The sequence below is a fragment of the Dendrobates tinctorius genome, unplaced genomic scaffold (genome assembly GCF_039654945.1).
Source record: "Dendrobates tinctorius isolate UK_male_01 unplaced genomic scaffold, ASM3965494v1 ptg000250l, whole genome shotgun sequence".
Classification (NCBI taxonomy): Eukaryota; Metazoa; Chordata; class Amphibia; order Anura; family Dendrobatidae; genus Dendrobates; species Dendrobates tinctorius.
In genome coordinates this window covers 63401376-63420224 of record NW_027361917.1, presented here as the reverse complement: position 1 = coordinate 63420224, position 18849 = coordinate 63401376, and the positions used below count along the sequence as shown (strand labels likewise).

General features: G+C 48.2%; 1 protein-coding gene across 2 annotated transcripts in view; it reads right to left on the bottom strand.

Annotated features, from left to right (window-relative positions):
• Positions 1-18249, bottom strand: part of BCL2L11 (BCL2 like 11) — a 37568-nt gene extending 19319 nt beyond the window's left edge. The window contains exon 1 of one of the 2 annotated variants that reach the window (XM_073557724.1): positions 18068-18249. The gene's annotated coding sequence lies outside the window, so the exon portion shown is untranslated. Of the gene's footprint in view, positions 1-3565; positions 3781-18067 lie in introns of those variants that run through there. The other variant, XM_073557723.1, reaches the window with a different exon arrangement.
• Positions 18250-18849: the final 600 nt, after the last annotated feature.

The following is an 18849-nucleotide window of genomic DNA, read 5'->3' as shown; positions in this document are numbered from 1 at the left end:
CGCTACCTGTCCAATACTGCCCCACACACACCGCTGCGCTACCTGTCCAATACTGCCCCACACACCGCTGCGCTACCTGTCCAATACTGCCCCACACACCGCTGCGCTACCTGTCCAATACTGCCCCACACACCGCTGCGCTACCTGTCCAATACTGCCCCACACACACCACTGCGCTACCTGTCCAATACTGCCCCACACACACCACTGCGCTACCTGTCCAATACTGCCCCACACACACCACTGCGCTACCTGTCCAATACTGCCCCACACACACCACTGCGCTACCTGTCCAATACTGCCCCACACACACCACTGCGCTACCTGTCCAATACTGCCCCACACACCGCTGCGCTACCTGTAGATAAGGCTATTCCTGTATAAGGCTATGTTCACATGTTGCACTTTGCTGTGTTTTTTAATGCAAATTTCAAGCTGCGTTTTACATTATTAGAAAAAAGAAAGCTTCCGCAATCTCATTCACACACTTTTTTCCTAACTGATTTGGAAAACTACTGTGGTTTTTAAAAAGGCAGAATGTCACTTTAGTGTTTAACAGGCAGTAACTATCAGTATGAAAAGCGCAGCAAAAACTGCAACATGTGAACATAGCCTAATACTGCCATATACCAGTGTGGTAACCAGCTGTGGGGACATCTGAGGACAGTGACAGCATGTATCCTTACTGAAGATCACTAACCCCTCTCCGTGTGGACTTTATGCTGACTATTCCGCCTGACAACTCAGGAAATCCCATCCCAGATCTTCATGCCAACCAGTAAATATCATTACTGAACACAACAGTTGTCGGGCACAGTAAGATGACCGGAGCAGGGGAAGTCATCGCCACGTAGCAGCCTGGAGTTAAAGCAAAACCTGGTGCCTGTATCTTTAAGATCGTCATTAGTAGTCCGGTTCCCGGGCAGACACCGCCGTGCAGTGATCTGTGCAGGCCCGGCCTATTGTTCTCTGGAGAAAGTGCTGAGCACAGCAAGTCTGGAGAGTCTGGCACCGAGCGAAGCTCGTAGTAAGTGCGTCACAATAGGCTTGTATTATGGTGGACGAGCTCACTTCTCATTTCTCTGGGGGGAGATTTCACCATTCCACTGATCTACAAACACACAAGGCTCCCTTGTATCAACATCAGTCTGACATGTACTGTGCACATATGTACACAGGAGGGGGGCACATACAGCGCCTCCGGGGCATGTACACAGGAGGGGGGGGGGGGTGGAAACAGCCACTCCAGGGCATGTACACAGGAGGGGGGCACACACACACATGCAGCGCCTCCGGGGCATGTACACAGGAGGGGGGCACACACAGCGCCTCCGGGGCATGTACACAGGAGGGGGGCACACACAGCGCCTCCGGGGCATGTACACAGGAGGGGGGGGGTGGAAACAGCCACTCCAGGGCATGTACACAGGAGGGGGGCACACACACACACACATGCAGCGCCTCCGGGGCATGTACACAGGGGGGGGGGGGGGGCACACACAGCGCCTCCAAGGCATGTACACAGGAGGGGGGCACACACACAGCGCCTCCAAGGCATGTACACAGGAGGGGGGCACACACACAGCGCCTCCAAGGCATGTACACAGGAGGGGGGCACACACACAGCGCCTCCAAGGCATGTACACAGGAGGGGGGCACACACACAGCGCCTCCAAGGCATGTACACAGGAGGGGGGCACACACACAGCGCCTCCAAGGCATGTACACAGGAGGGGGGCACACACACAGCGCCTCCAAGGCATGTACACAGGAGGGGGGCACACACACAGCGCCTCCAAGGCATGTACACAGGAGGGGGGCACACACACAGCGCCTCCAAGGCATGTACACAGGAGGGGGGCACACACACAGCGCCTCCAAGGCATGTACACAGGAGGGGGGCACACACACAGCGCCTCCAAGGCATGTACACAGGAGGGGGGCACACACACAGCGCCTCCAAGGCATGTACACAGGAGGGGGGCACACACACAGCGCCTCCAAGGCATGTACACAGGAGGGGGGCACACACACAGCGCCTCCAAGGCATGTACACAGGAGGGGGGCACACACACAGCGCCTCCAAGGCATGTACACAGGAGGGGGGCACACACACAGCGCCTCCAAGGCATGTACACAGGAGGGGGGCACACACACAGCGCCTCCAAGGCATGTACACAGGAGGGGGGCACACACACAGCGCCTCCAAGGCATGTACACAGGAGGGGGGCACACACACAGCGCCTCCAAGGCATGTACACAGGAGGGGGGCACACACACAGCGCCTCCAAGGCATGTACACAGGAGGGGGGCACACACACAGCGCCTCCAAGGCATGTACACAGGAGGGGGGCACACACAGCGCCTCCAGGGCATGTACACAGGAGGGGGGCACACACAGCGCCTCCAGGGCATGTACACAGGAGGGGGGCACACACAGCGCCTCCAGGGCATGTACACAGGAGGGGGGCACACACAGCGCCTCCAGGGCATGTACACAGGAGGGGGGCACACAGCGCCTCCAGGGCATGTACACAGGAGGGGGGCACACACAGCGACTCCAAGGCATGTACACAGGAGGGGGTACATAGCGTTCCCAGGGCATGTACACAGGAGTGGGGCACAAGGCGTCCACTACCACTACGTACAGATTTGAATCTACATTGACCTGCTAATACAACCACCACATCATAAGTTTATACAACAGAGGTCAGGGGACCCATCAGACCAGGGACTCGTGCGCCCCCCCCCAAAGACCCATCAGGCCAGGAACCCGTGCGCCCCCCCCCCCCCTTCCATCAGACCAGGGACTCGTGCGCCCCCCCCCCCTTCCATCAGACCAGACTCGTGCGCCCCCCCGCCCTTCCATCAGACCAGAGACCCCCCCCCCCTTCCATCAGACCAGGGACTCGTGCGCCCCCCCCCTCCTTCCATCAGACCAGGGACTCGTGCGCGCCCCCCCCCCTCCTTCCATCAGACCAGGGACTCGTGCGCACCCCCCCCTCCTTCCATCAGACCGGGGACTCGTGCGCCCCCCCCCCTTCCATCAGACCAGGGACTCCCCCCCCCCCCCCCCTTCCATCAGACCAGGGACTCTTGCGCGCCCCCCCCCCCTTCCATCAGACCAGGGACTCTTGCGCGCCCCCCCCCTTCCATCAGACCAGGGACTCTTGCGCGCCCCCCCCCCTTCCATCAGACCAGGGACTCTTGCGCGCCCCCCCCCCTTCCATCAGACCAGGGACTCGTGCGCACCCCCCCCCCTCCATCAGACCAGGGACTTGGACCGGCTCTATGGTACTCGGTCACCTCACACAGTGTCCGCTCATATTCCCTTCTCCGCGCCCTCCCGCCGTGTCAGCGGTGACAGAGACCGGCACGTCGCGGTGGTTTCTCCTGGGGACACTGGTGCTAGTCCTCAGGCTGCAGGCCGGTGTCCTGACGCTGGGGTCACGGTGATATCCGGGGTCTCGGCGCAGCGGCTTACAGGCTGACTTTTTGCTCATAAAGAACTATTGTGACGGCCGAAGGCAGACATTGCCCAACACACAAAGCCGGCTCCACTTACATTACAGCCCGGGAGTCATGGCCGCCCTCCCCACAGGAACGGTGAGCACCGCACTGCCAGGATAACGCTAGTTTGCCGGTAATGAGGAGCAGAGTGCAGAGCAGTCAGTGCCCGGTCCTCTCCGCGCTCGTCTGTCACGGGAATTGTGTGTCTACTCTGCTCGGGTCTCGCTAACCATTGTGACGTCAGCTAGGTCCGCCCCTCTCCCATCACTGGTCAGCCTGTGTGAGTGATGTGCGCCCAGCCAATAGCTAACAGAGCGTCGCCGCTGGGAGCCGGCCCCCCCTCTGCCCCAGCCTGAGGCCAAGCCCCGCCCAGCACGACGCGTAGCACTGTTTACATACATTGCCCCCTCCTCGGCTGTTGTCTCTGCAGGACGGGCGGCTCACGCCTGCACTCGTGCGGACTGGTCACGTGTCTTTAGGCGCCAACTCTCCGCCCCGCACCTCTTCCTTGCCGGATCTCTCCAAGTCGTCGTAACCTGACGTGACCGGGGTAACCTCGGCTCGTTACCAGTCAGACAGTGCCAGTCCCAAGCGCCCTACACTCCGCAGCGGCGGCTGAGACGCGTTTACCCTCCCTAACCGCAATGACAAGGTGGGGGAGGCCCGAGCAGAGAGCAATTGGTATACGGTAGAAGAGGGAGCCGTCATGGCAGGCACACGGAGGTACACTGTATGGCAGGAGGATCCGCGCCTCTGCAGGGAAAGTGCACAACTGGTGCTGGGGCGCCCCTAGCGGCTGCATCACACACCATCCAGCGATAGTGAGAATGGACGCAGATGCCTGCTGCAGCCACAAGGGGCGCTGCTCATCTGCGGTGCTGTGGACTATAAGGCTGGGTTCACATGTAACGGAACTCTCCCGGAAATTCCGGATTCCATTCCGAGGGAAAATCGCATTTTAAATTCCCGCGGAAAAACAAGCATTTTGCAAGCGTAATTATCTTGCAGAATGCTAGCGTTTTCCAAGCGATCTGTAGCATCGCTTGGAGAACTGATTGACAGATTGATGAGTATGACCAACTTTTTACTATTGAGGCCGCCTATGCGGCATCAGTAGTAAAAGATAGAATGTAAAAAATATTGTTATTCTCACCTTCCCTCCTCTCTCCACGCTCCCGGTCCCAGTAAGCCTTTGCGCGAATGACCGCGATGACATCTGTTCTCGCGGGATCGTGACGTCTCACAGTTATTCGCAATGACGTCGCGCGAATTACCGTGAGACTTTACGATCCTGTGAGAACGGACGTCATCGCTCGCAAAGGATTACTGGGACCGGGAGCGTGGAGAGAGGCAGGAAGGCTGCGTGGGGCAACGGAAGGTGAGAATAACAAAATTTTTTATTTTAAATTCTATTTTTTACAGGGATATGGTACCCAAAGCCCGGAGAACAGTCTCCTCTCCTCCGGACCGTGGGTAACATCCGCAAATGTTCTGCTTACTTTTTACATGTTGTGCACAGCCACATGCGGAAAATAAGCAGAACAATGCATCCCTATGGGTGCGGGATCGCCGCGATTCCGCAAAATTATTGAGCATGCTGCGTTTACCGCGAAGCGATTCCGCCGTGGTAAAAACTGCAACATTAACACAGCATTGCGGGATCCCATAGAAATGCATGGGATGCTTATTTTTCGCAGTTAAAACCACAACGAAAACGCGAAAAAAAGCCACGTGTGAACTCAGCCTAAGGACTCCACACAGACATGTCCCCACCAGCCACAGCACTATGGAAACGTGTGGGCCCCTGCTCAAAGTTACTGGCATTGTAGAGTGAGCGGCTCCTTTCCCTGCAGGTGTGAATATCTTATGGGACTTATGGGTTTTCATCCGGTTTTCCTTGGGAATTTCTTCAGATCTGTGAGATTCCTGGGTTGTCTTGCAAGCACGGCTATTTTGAGGTCTAGCCACAGATTTTCAATGATGTTCCCATCAGGGGACTGTGAGGGCCGTTGTAAAACCTTCATCTTGCACCTTTTGAGGTAGTCTATTGTGGATTGACGTGTGTTTAGGTTCATTTTCCATTTGTAGACGCCATCCTCTTTTCATCTTGACCTTTTTACAGATGTTATGTTTGCATCAAGAATTTGTTGAATCCATTCGTCCTTCTACCCATGAAATGTTCCCTGTGCCATTGGCTGCAACATAACCCCAAGGCATGATTGATCCACCCCCATGTTAATGCGTGGCAAGATATTTTCCTGAAATTCTGTGCCCTTTTTTCCCCTCAACACATACCTTGATCATTGTGGCCAAAGTTCTATTGTAACCTCATCAGTCCACAGGACTTGTTTCCAAAATGCATCAAGCTTGTTTACATGTTCTTTTGCATACTTCCAGCAAAGAATTATATGGTGAAGACCCAGGGGAGGTTTTCTTCTGATGCCTCTTGCATGAAGGCCATATATCTGTGCAGGTGTCTCTAAACAGTAAAACAATGTACCACAACTCCAGAGTCTACTAAATCTTTCTAAAAGGTCTATTACAGTCAAGGTGTGTGTGTGTGTGTGTGTGTGTGTGTGTGTGTGTGTGTGTGTGTGTGTGTTCATTCTGATTTACCGCTCTAGTAATTCTTTCAGCAGCTCTCACAAATTTTGCTTGGTTTTCCAGACCTTATCTGGACCTCCTCTCTTCCTGTTAACTGCCATTTATTAATTACATTTCAAACTGTTGAAAGGGCAACTTGAAATCACTTTGCTATCTTCTTATAACTTTTTCCTGCGTTGTGGGCCTTCACCATTTTCAGAATGATAGGCAGCTGCTTAGAAGAACCCATGGCTGCTGGTTCTAGCACAAGGTTAGAGGAGGCTGGGTTTTTATAAAGCTGGGAAATTTGCATCACCTGACCTTTCCTAACAATGATGGTGAACAAGCCATAACCCTAACAGGCTAATTAAGGTATCACGCCTCGGTAAAACTTATCGAAGCACACAAATCTCCAACGGTTCTCATTTTCCTTATTAAAATGAAAAAAAAAAAAAATAAATTATATATATATATATATATATATATATATATATATATATATATATATATATATATATATACACACACACACACACACACAAACACACACACACACCTCTAAAATACAAAAGGCAAGGCAATGTGTCAGTTTTAACTATCTTTAACTGATATCTATAACTTTGTATGTAACCCCCCCTTCCCATGTACAGCACCATGAAATTAATGGCGCTATATAAATAAATAATAACTAAGCTCTTTAGAGATCATTTCATGTCCAACTTGCTTAACTGTTCACAACAGTAATTTTGACCAGAGATGTCCAAACGTTTACATGCCACTGTACTGTGTCTATAGGTATATACCATCAGCTACATGACGTACAGTACCATATACATCGACCACAACACATCGTACCATATATAGGTATAAACCAACAGCCACATCACATACAGTACTGTGGATATACCATCAGCACCAATTTTTAGTAAACTGCTAGTGTAAAGTGCTGCAGAATATGTCGGCGCTATAGAAATAACATTATTATTATTCTAGTGTTGGCACAATTCTTGACATTGTTTCCCCTCTCACCCCAGAACCCAAAGTGCCAACCCAACCTTAGAAGGGTTAATGCGATTGAGAAGCGAATTTAAAAAGGGAACCCATAGTTTTGAAAATTCCATATAATCTGCAAGTACAGTATTTGACAATGAGCAGATTACTACATTATATATTTGTGAGAAAATATTCTGCAAAACTTATTTTACAATCTTAGGAATCCTGTGGGCGGTCAAGTGCATTAAAGGAACTATGTCCAGTGATACAGGAAAGGCTCAGATTAATGCCACCCATAGGATCGGAGGGCAGTGGGATGTCATTGACACAGTTAGCAGCTGATCACTAATGGATCCAGTTTTGCAGCAGGGAAGCCCATAAATACCATGTGCTTCCTGCGTAGACGCCATAGATGTTGAACTTATCCTTAGTATTATATAGAGAATACTAGTAATGATGATAAAATAAGAATTGCTTTAGTATCTTTTCACTCCAACATGACATCTGTTAGATTTATTGACTATTCTGCATGAGGAAAGAAATTCCAGCATCTGTAAATGGTAAGGCTGAGTTCACACGTGGCGTTTTTTTTCGCGTTTCCGCGGCGGTTTTAACCGCGCGATTTTGCCGCATAAACGCGAAAAATAAGCATCCCATGCATTCCTATGGGATTCCGCAGTGCTGTGCTAATGCTGCGGTTTTTACCGCAGCGGAATCGCTTCGCGGTAAAAACCGCAGCATGCTCATTAATTTGCGGAATCGCGGCGATCCCGCACCCATAGGAATGCATTGTTCCGCTTACTTCCCGCATGTGGCTGTGCACACCATGCGGAAAGTAAGCAGAACATTTGCGGATGGTACCCACGGTCCGGAGGAGAGGAGACTGTCCTCCGGGCTTTGGGTACCATATCCCTGTAAAAAATAGAATTTAAAAATAAAAAATATTGTTATTCTCACCCTCCGACGTCCCGCGCAGTCTTCCCGCTTCTCTTCACACTCCCGTTCCCAGTAGTCCTTTGCGAAAATGCCCGCGATGGCGTCCGTTCTCACGGGATCGCGAAGTCTCGCGGTCATTCGCGCGACATCATCGCGAATTACCGCGAGACATCGCATAGGCGGCCTCAGTAGTAAAAAGTTGGTCACACTCGTCAAACACTATGTTTGATGAGTGTGACCAACCTGTCAATCAGTTCTCCAAGCGATGCTACAGATCGTTTGGAAAACGCTAGCATTCTGCAAGCTAAATACGCTTGCAAAATGCTAGTTTTTCCGCGGGAAAATCGCGGGAATTTAAAATGCGATTTTCCCGCGGACTGGAATTCCGTAATTCTCGCGGTAATTTCCGCGAGAGTTCCGGTACGTGTGCACTTAGCCTAAAACATGACTTTTAATAGCGATATTCAAAATATCCAAGATCAAAAATAAAATAAAAAAAGTGGGGGAAAACAGGTCTACGTGTTTCAGGCTCACAAGCCCTTAGGCCGGGGTCATACTGCGTTTTAGGCAGTCCGTTAACGCCTCCATTGAGCCCCATTGACGGGCGCATCGCGACGCATGCCGTAAAGCGGCACGCGTTCACGATGTGCAGTCATTCGCTGATGGAGCCTCGGACGCGGCCTGCAGCATCTGAGGCTCAGTCACCACTAGTGCAGATGAATCATCTGTGCTAGCACAGATGATTCATCTGCGCTAGTGGGTATAGCACAACGCGATCGCGTTATGCTATACAGTTAACAGGCTGCTAAAACGTTATGTGAACCTAGCCTTAAGGGCCCGTTACACTAAGCGATATCGCTAGCAATATCGCTATAATGTCACTAGTTTTGTGACGCAGCAGCGATATCGCTATGTGTGATACTTGCCTCCGACCGGCTCCCCCGCTGATTATCGCTGATGGCGCGAGAACATCCTGGGCCGTTTCTCGTCGGCCACGTCCTGCTGGGCTTCCTGCTGTGGCGACGAGCGACGCGGGTGGGAGGACGTCAGGATCGCCTTGTCTGACAGGCAAGTAGCGACCCCTGCTATGTCGCTGATGAGATCTGCCTGTGTGGCAGCTCACTAGCGACCACTTAGTGATGCACCAGCGATCCTGACCGGGTCATATCGAGGTCAGGATCGCTGGTGCATCGCTAAGTGTAACGGTACCCTTAGTCCTGGACCTGTATTCTTCGTTATTCCCCCTCTTATCTTATTTTTGATCTTAGATATTTTTATTGTCGCTATTAAAAGTCATGTTGTAATTTCTGTACCTTTTGCGGATGCAGGAATTTTTTTCCTCATGTTGTTCCCGTACCACTTCATTTATAGAGGTAACATTTTTCCCCACAGTTGGGACCCCATCTCCAGTCCCCCTCTTACATATGATTGACTATTCTACAAAGTTCTCAGATATGGGCTTCATATTGTCACAAGGCTTCGAGTTCAAGTTCTAGCTCTGTTGCAGATTCCATAATTACTGAAAAATACATAATGAGGCAAAATGACCAACACCCTGCCAGACACCACAATGCCACTATGTCCATGCTCAACTTTCCTCCCACCTCTCATCTACCCCCTCCTTGACATCCTGCAATCTGGCTTCCGCTCCCACCACTCCACTGAAACTGCCCTGACCAAAATTACTAAATGACTTACTCACAGCCAAAGCTAACAGACAGGTCTCCATCCTCCTCCTTCTTGACCTTTCCTCTGCCTTTGACACAGTTGACTACTGCTACAGATTCTTTCTTCCCTTGGCATCAAAGACCTTGCCCTGTCCTAGATTGCCTCATACCTTTCTGACCGCACATTCAGCGTTTCCCTCTCCCACACTACCTCCTCATCCCGCCCCCTCTCTGTTGGAGTCCCCCAAGGCTCTGTCCTGGGGCCCCTACTTTTTTCCCATCTATACTCTTGGCCTAGGACAACTCAAAGTCCCATGGCTTCCAGTACCACCTGTATGCAGATGACACTCAGATCTACCTCTCTGTCCCAGATGTCACCTCTCTGCTGTCCAGAATCCCAGAGTGTGTTAGCCATATCCTCCTTTTTCACGTTTCGCTTCCTAAAACTCAACGTAGACAAAACTGAACTCATTATCTTTCCTCCATCTCACGTATCTTCCCTACCCGATCTATCTATTATGGTAAATGGCATCACGCTCTCTCCCGCACCTGAAATCTGCTGCCTCGGAGTAACTCTCGACTCTGCCCTGTCCTTCAAACCACACGTCCAATCTCTTGCCACATCCTGTCGCCTCCAACTCCAAAATATTTCCAGAATCCGTCCCTTCCTCAGTCCTCAATCTACTAAAACTCTTGTACATGCCCTCATCATCTCCGCCTTGACTACTGCAACACTCTCCTCTGTGGCCTCCCTGCTAACTCTTGCACCACTCCAGTCTGTCCTCAATTCTGCTGCCCGACTAATCCACCTCTCCTCGCTACTCCCCTGTCTCCCCCCTCTGCAAATCCCTCCATTGGCTCCCAATTCCCCAACGAATCCAGTTCAAACTACTATCACTGACCTACAAAGCCATCCACAACCTTTCCCCTCCCTATATCTCTGAACTAATCTCCCAATATCTTCCCTCATGTAATCTTCGATCCTCCCAAGACCTCCTACTCTCCTCCACACTTATTCGTTCCTCACACAACCGCCTCCAAGATTTCTCCCGAATATCCCCTATCCTCTGGAATGCCATGCCTCAACACGTCCGATTATCCACCACCCTCGGATCCTTAAAACGGAACCTGAAAACCCATTTTTTCAGGAAAGCTTACAGCCTGCAATGACCATTCTGCCACCTCACCACCGCCTCATCACCACCAGAGCTGCTGCACCCCCAACCTTCTGTCTCTTCCCCACTATTCCGTAGATTGTAAGTCCGCAAGGACAGGGTCCTCTCCCCTCTGTACCAGTCTGTCATCGTAAATTTGTTTACTGTTAACGACATCTATAACTTTGTATGTAACCCCCCCTTCTCATGTACAGCACCATGGAATTAATGGAGCTATATAAATGAATAATAATAATAATAATAATAATAATAATAATAATAATAATAAAAAGGGAATCTGTCAGCACCTGGAACATATAGAACCTATTACTATGGGCATACAGGTGATAGAAGTGTTACACTAGTCCTACCTGTATGCCTCATATCTGCAGTCTTGTTGAGAAATTGTCTTATTTCTTTATGCTATTTCTTCCATGCTACGGGGCGTGCGGTGCCTGGAACAAATCTCTGCCTCCACCCCCCTCCCATCAGCGCCACAGGGCCCTGTGACACCTAATGGTGGTACCCGGAATCCCACGCCTGCACCCTTTAATAACGCCATTATACAGTACCTATTAACCCCCCCCTTCTATGAGCTTTGGCTTCAGCATTCTTCTGCACGGCGATAAGACGCTCTCCCCACTTCCTTCCTCCCTGCATAGTTAGGGGTATCAAAGTGTATGGTTCCTGTCACCCTTGTATGCATGGTTGGGTGAGCAACTTTTCGCCGCGTACGCTGGAGGTCACTAACGGAAGCATCAGTGACTCGCCGATGCCTGCTCAGGAGAAGGCTGAAGACAATGCACATAGAAGGGCACATAAGGTGCATATAATTGCGCTACTATACGGCGCAGGATTCCAGGGCCACCAATACAAGTCACAGGTGTTATGAATGGGTCACCGAGGAGGAAAACAAGACCAAGCCAAGTCACAGAAAACCAGAGAGGTTGGTAACTACGCAGATTGCAGACCCCTGATCCTAACCACACAACTAACAGCGCTCCGTGAAGCGTACCTACGATGATTCTAGACGCCTCGTCACAGCCGGAGGACTAAATAAGCATAAAGCAAGAAAAGGGGAAATCTAAAACTGTCCCAGAGCAGACCCCAAAGGAATAGACAGCCCCCACACATGTATTGATGGTGAGACAAGATGAAAACACGAACACAGGTAGGAAAATAGGCTGAGCAAACGATGGGGCCCACACTAACTAGAAAGGACAGGAAAGGAAAGATACTGTCTGCAATCACGCCAAAAAACCCTGCAAAAATGTCCAACACTTCTGATAGCAAAAAATACCCTGAAGTCACTAGACTTTTCCCACTATATCAGCACTCTGGCATACTCTGAGAACAGATCAAAAAGAGGCCAATCAAATAAGGGACAAAAAGCAAACTGGCACATACTGTGACAGTGGAAATTCAGCAGCTGACCAAGGCTGTGGAGTCGGTGCTCATTTTGGTGGAGTCGGAGTCGGTATAAAATGGACCGACTCCTAAAATATATAATAAATTGGGTACAGTAATTCAATGCAGGATGTGCTGAATATTTTTTCATAGGAGTTTGGGAAAGTTATGAAATGTCCTATAAATGGCTGTTATATTCCTGATCTAAGGCTACATTCACACACAGCGTTTTTCCTGTGTTTTTTGAGGATACGTTTTTCAGCTGCAAAAGCAGATCATCTTTTTAAAAAACTGCATCACCTGAAAGGTTTTTGAGCTCATAGATAATGTTTTCAATAGCAAAAGCAGATTAGAAATCTGCTCTATCTATCCATTTATCCATATCTGTCTATCCATATCGTATCTGTACCAAAAAGAATGAAAACCGGGTAGTACACCAATATATATTCTTTTCTATCTAAATATCTTGATTATTGGATCATAAAAATGATTAAATGTCTGAGGTTCACATTGTACTACAATACATTTTTCACTTAAATATAAGCAATATGTGTGGGAGTCGGAGTCGTGGAGTCGGAGTTGGAGTCGGTGTAAGGGAAATTGAGGAGTCGGAGTCGCAGGTTTGGCTTACCGACTCCACAGCCCTGCGGCTGACCACACAAAAAACTGAATAGACCAAACCAAATCAAATGTGAACATTAGCAAAGACAACTTAGCTTGAGAAGGCAGGAACTGAGCTGGAAACTTAGGCTGTGTGCACACGCTGCGGATTAGGTGAGGATTCATCGGCGCGGATTTTGTAAAATCCGCAGGTCAAAATACCTGCGGTTTTACCTGCAGATTGCTCTGCGGTTTTTCATTTCATTTTTCATTCAATTCTTTCTGTGGATTGAAAACCGCAGATAATCCACGCGGAAAATTCCGCACCGTCTGCATTGCAGTTTTTGATTTCCATAGGGAATCATGGTACTGTACACCACAGCAAAAACTGCTGCGGGTCCGCAGCGGCCGGAACCGCAGCAAAATCCGCAGCGTGTGCACACACCCTAAGACCTCAGGAGGCAGGAAAAAAAAAAAAAAAAAAAAAACACACCAGCATGGGAATAGGGAGTCGGCTGTCTTAAATCCAGTCTGAGACTCCAGATGTCCAATCCTCTTCCTCATTATCAGGTGGCAGGTCTCTGTTAATTAGATCAGCTTCACTACCTCCTGCCACCACCAGAGGGAGCCCGGAAAGAGAACTCAACTCCTCTGTCAGCACAACCAGCTCCCTCACCAGAAACCAGAGGCAGACCAGAAAATGAGTTGACAACACACAGGGCACCGTGACACGGATGGGAGAGGGTGGTTCACAAATGAAGACTGGAGGCAGAGAACTCTTCCAGGCACCACACACCTCAGAGCCTGGAAGAATAAAAGACCATTTCTCAACAAGACCACAGATTTTAAGGCATACAGGTAAGACTACTTTAACATTTCTATCTCCTGTATACCCATATTAATAGGTTACGGTATATATGTCCAAGGAGGTGACAGATTCCCTTTAATGCAGTCCACCTGACATTGTGATTGATTTGACTCCCTACATAAAATTCTGCTTTCTTTTGCTTTAAGGCTACTTACACACAAGCGTATAAATATATATGATATTTCCAATTTTCAACTGTATGGCCACCGTTCTTATACAGGACCAAATACAGTTTCCTATGTAAACAATGGCAATGTATCTAAAAATTGGATGCCGTTTGGTTGATCCATGCTTTATCACGCCCATAGATTTGAAGCAAAAAAAAAAAAAAAAAAAGGGAGAAAAAGACTAAGCTAATGATGGTATGCACATCCCAATTGGGATGTGCATACCATCATTAGCCTAGTCTTTTTCTCCCTTTTTTTTTTTGCTTCTCTGCTTACGGGCTAGGTATTGCACTCCACTGGCGATTGAGATATGACAGTAGTGCACCCCTCCTTTTGCATTTCATGCCCATAGATTTGAATGCGTGAGTTTCATCTGATATCTGGAAGAGGCTAGTGCATGCTTCATTGTTTTTTTTTCTTTCACACAGACAAAAAGAAAAAAAAAAGGTAATCTTAACAGCCATATTTGAGACTGGTCCATTTGCAGTCCGTTTGTTCTATGGAAATACGGTTGTGGCATGTCACCTAAGGCCATGTGCACACTTAGTACTTACAGCAGATTTTTCTACTGCAAAAGCAAGAATGCTGGCAGTACAAAGTCTGCGTAAAATGCAAACATCTTTTATGGCCCCCCCCCCCTTTTTTTTTTTTTTTTTTTTTACTTGTGTTCTATCTAGATTCATTTGAACCGGTGAAAAATGCTGACAGAATTGACATGCTGCAGATTTGAAAGCTTGCTGTGCAAGTTCAAATCTGCAAGGAAAAAGCAAGCAGCAACTGCATGAAATTTTAGAAGTCTCATTCACTTTGCTGGGACGGTAAACTTTTTTTTTCTTTTTTTCTCCGTAAAAAACATGGCAAAAATGCAACATGTGAACAAACTTTACACTAAAGATTGATGAAAAAAATCTAAAACTTGTCAATCTATTGCTTTTTTTTTTTTTTTTACTAGTTTTTGTTTTGCAATAAAAGGTTAATTTTTCTTCTGTAAGTGGCTCTAAAAACAGTAATGAACGTTTCTGAAATAGTCTTTAAACCGCCATGTTAGGCTGTAGGTTCAAAATGATGGACTTATATCAACTTTCAACCTTAAAGGTATGTGCATACGTATGCAGAAAATTCCTGACAGAAAACCGGACTCCTTCCCAGAAACCGCGCGTTTTTTAATGCGTTTTTTTTCCCGTGCATCCCCAATCTCATAGAAAATAGCTAGAAATGCGAATTTTTCCGCAAAATTAATTAGCATGCCGCATTTTACCACGATGCATTTTTTTCGCGGAAAAAAACGCATCAATATGCACAAAAAGTGCAGAATTCATTACAATGAATGGGATGCTTCTTGTAAGCGTTTTTGCCGGTATCAACGCTTAAAAACCCGATGCCCTAGATTTCAATGTAAGCAATGCACACAAAACTAGTCACCCACATGATTTCACAGAAAATCAGGGAAACATTTTGCTTCATGGTCCAGACAGTTCTGATGCTTATGTGCCTATTTGAGGCACTTACTACTCTGATCTGTGGCTTTACAGCTCTATCTGCAGCACGTTGCAATGCATAATGTGTTCTCACACTTATAGACAATAGCCTTTTAAGATATTCATGCTAGAACAGCTCTCTTGAGTGGTGCAGGCTGATGATTTTACTTCCTAAAAGCATCAATGAGCCTTTGACACCCATAACCCCATCCACCAGTACACTGGAGGTCCTCCCTAGAACAATTTTGCTAGATCCTAATTATTCCATATGGGAATACCCCACAAGGAGATCTGACTCATCTAGCAGCAGTTTGATCACTTTGAAACACTGATCCTTATCCATTTTTCCTGATTCCATCACATTGACCAATGCCAGATATTTACTGCACCTGTCAGTGGGTTGTTTTTTTGCTCATCTGTGTGTACCGTAATCCATCACTCCACATTTGTGCAGACAAGAAAGGCTTAGGGTATGTGCACACGCTGTGGATTCTGCTGCGGATCCGCAGCAGTTCTGCAGACAGTGAACAGTATAATGTTATCCTATGGGTTTTCAAATCCGCAGTGCACATGCTGCGTTTTTTTCTGTGCGGAAAAGCTGCGGTTTGAAATCCGCAGCATGTCAATTCTTTCTGCGGATTCTGCTGCGGTTTGACACCTATTCCATTGTCCAGGTGTCAAACTGCAGGGGAAAACCACTGGCCAATCCGCAGGTCACTTTACTTGCGGATGCACACGGAAGAATCCGCAGCGTGTGCACGCAGCCTTATGGAAAACAAAATCCAAGGTATAAACTCTGCTGTCCATTTCAGATCATGTATGGTTACAAAAGACAAACATGACTGAAACCTAGACATATAGGAATTGTCTGGCAGCAGATGTCACAAAACCTATTAGGCCTGGATCACACTTCCGTTTTTTTAAATCCGTCCAAATCCGTCATTTTCTGTTAAAAAAACGGATCTGCCATGTTTTTGGCGGATCCGTTTTTTTCCCCATAGACTTGCATTAGCGGCTACCGCGGATCCGTAAAAAAACCGGATCCAAACGGATCCATTAGCATCTGTTAGCAGCAAAAAACGGAAACGGATTCATTTGGCGGACACAAAAAATGAATGTGTGAAACAGGGCTTACTGACCAATTGCCCGTTCTCAGACACTGTATACATACATATATACTGTATATATTACACACACTTCAGTTTTTGGTTGAGTTTGTAACAGATCCATTTGGGCACAGACACCTCTAGTGGCCTGGAAGGTGACAGGTAACATAACAGGCGACATAAGAGACTGTTCCATAGAGAGCAGTGTGTCTAAAACAGATAAACAGATTGCAGCGGTATCGCTTTGCAAATGAATGGATGCTGAATCTGGATCATTTTGTTTCAGTTTTTGTAATCACAAAAGTGATCTGAAGACAGAACTAACTACTGAACATGTGAACATTGCTTCACTACAGCAAGGAAGTCTCCTCATTGAGCAGATAATGACATAAGGACATAATGTGTCTTGTGTGAAGCACAAAAGCTTTGCAAGAAAAACACTAGAAACATTGTGTCATGCAGCGACTATGTAAGGGGGCAATGAGGGGCACAGCCAGAGGAGCTAAGGCTGGAGGATTTGTTACTTGGCATGGTTCCTTCCACACGCTGGAAATGATAGTGTTAAAGAATACCACAACCTGCATAAGGGTCTATCTATGGGGCTTGTAAGCAGCTTTAACCTTTTCATTTCCAGATCGCACATTTGGTGGTACCCACCCATAGGGGTAAAGCACTTGACTTCAAAAAATTACTGATTGCTAGCTTTTGGCGTTTAATACATGGAAATAGCAGCATCAGTGTCGTGCATTATTGGGAAACGTCAAGATCAATTGAGCTATATAGGACTTGTAATGAGCTGTTGGAGCCACACTTGTGAAAAAAGTCCACAATGCAGTGTATCCAGAGGAAGACACCCATCCCCCAACAAGGTAGCTGCCCTCACAATGAGATGCCTGTTATTTGTGCAGGGACAGTCATGCTATGGTGACTGATCGTGTGCCTGACCACTGCATGGCTGGGACACATGTCCGCTGAAGAGAGTACAGCAAGTGTGATGCAGGTGTCTCATCACCACCAGGTCACACTTTGCATGCACCTGACCGTCATATTTGGGGAACACGCTTGAGGGCTCTATCTGGGGGGGGGTCAATGCTTCTGGACGAATCATTACATTTACTCCTACTATTAACAGTAGCCATGCTGCTACATTTTTACTTTGAAAACCAGGCCTGATGTAATTCGGAAGCAGGAGCCATCTCTGTAGTCCTGATGGCAGTGCGGGAATCGGTACACATGGGCGACATGCAGACACCCAACAAGCCCTCCCGGGCACCAGTGTCCGCACACAGAGGATGGGGCTACCGATAGCTCTGCCGGCACATGCAGCATCCGTGCACGCCTGTCCTGCCCGCACTCCGAGCGGTGACAGCAGCCGCATCTCCTCCCCGGGGCTCTGCGCCTCACTGATCAGAGCCAACTGCTGGGCGACACTTGGCAGGGCGAGCTCACCGCACGGCACCTGGGCTGTGCCGGCCGGAGCGCAGCGGTGAGGAGTGATGCACACTACTGCTGCGCCCGGAACCAGGTGATCAGTGACGGACAGTGCAGCGGTCCCCAGTCTTGTTTCAGCAGTGACGCACGGAGTATACAGGGCTCACCTGCACATCGCGTCCTCCAGCGCTGTCCGCGCCATCATAACCCGTAATTACAGTTTCCAGTCTAGGACTCAGCGACGCAGTCACTCGCCCGGTATCTCTTGTATCCTCTGGCGGCTGCGCACACCTTTTCTTAGCTATAGGCTGAAAATCTGCCGCCGGACTTCTCAGCCAATCAGAGGAAAGCCGGGCTGACCGAGATAAGAGGCGAGCGTTCTTATTGGTGCAGAGCCAGGGAGGGCACGGCCTGGAAGCAAAACGAGGGCGGGGCTATGTCGTGAGACAGCCTCGGATGTACAACACGTAACGTTGGTAGTTTAACTTTTCATCACTTGCGAGACAGTGTGACGTGTAGGCTTATCACATCGTGCGTGAAGTGTGTATATTACAAAGATGTACTATGCATATTCCTTATACTGTGTATACTCCATGTACTGTGTATAGTGTATGTACTGTGTATACTCCATGTACTGTGTATGTTCCATATACTGTGTATATTCCATGTACTGTGTATACTCTATGTACTGTGTATAGTGTATATACTGTGTATACTCCATGTCCTGTGTATAGTGTATATACTGTGTATACTCCATGTACTGTGTATACTCCATGTACTGTGTATAGTGTATATACTGTGTATACTCCATATACTGTGTATAGTGTATATACTCCATGTACTGTGTATACTCCATGTACTGTGTATAGTGTATATACTGTGTATAGTCCATGTACTGTGTATAGTGTATGTACTGTGTATACTCCATGTACTGTTTATACTCAATGTA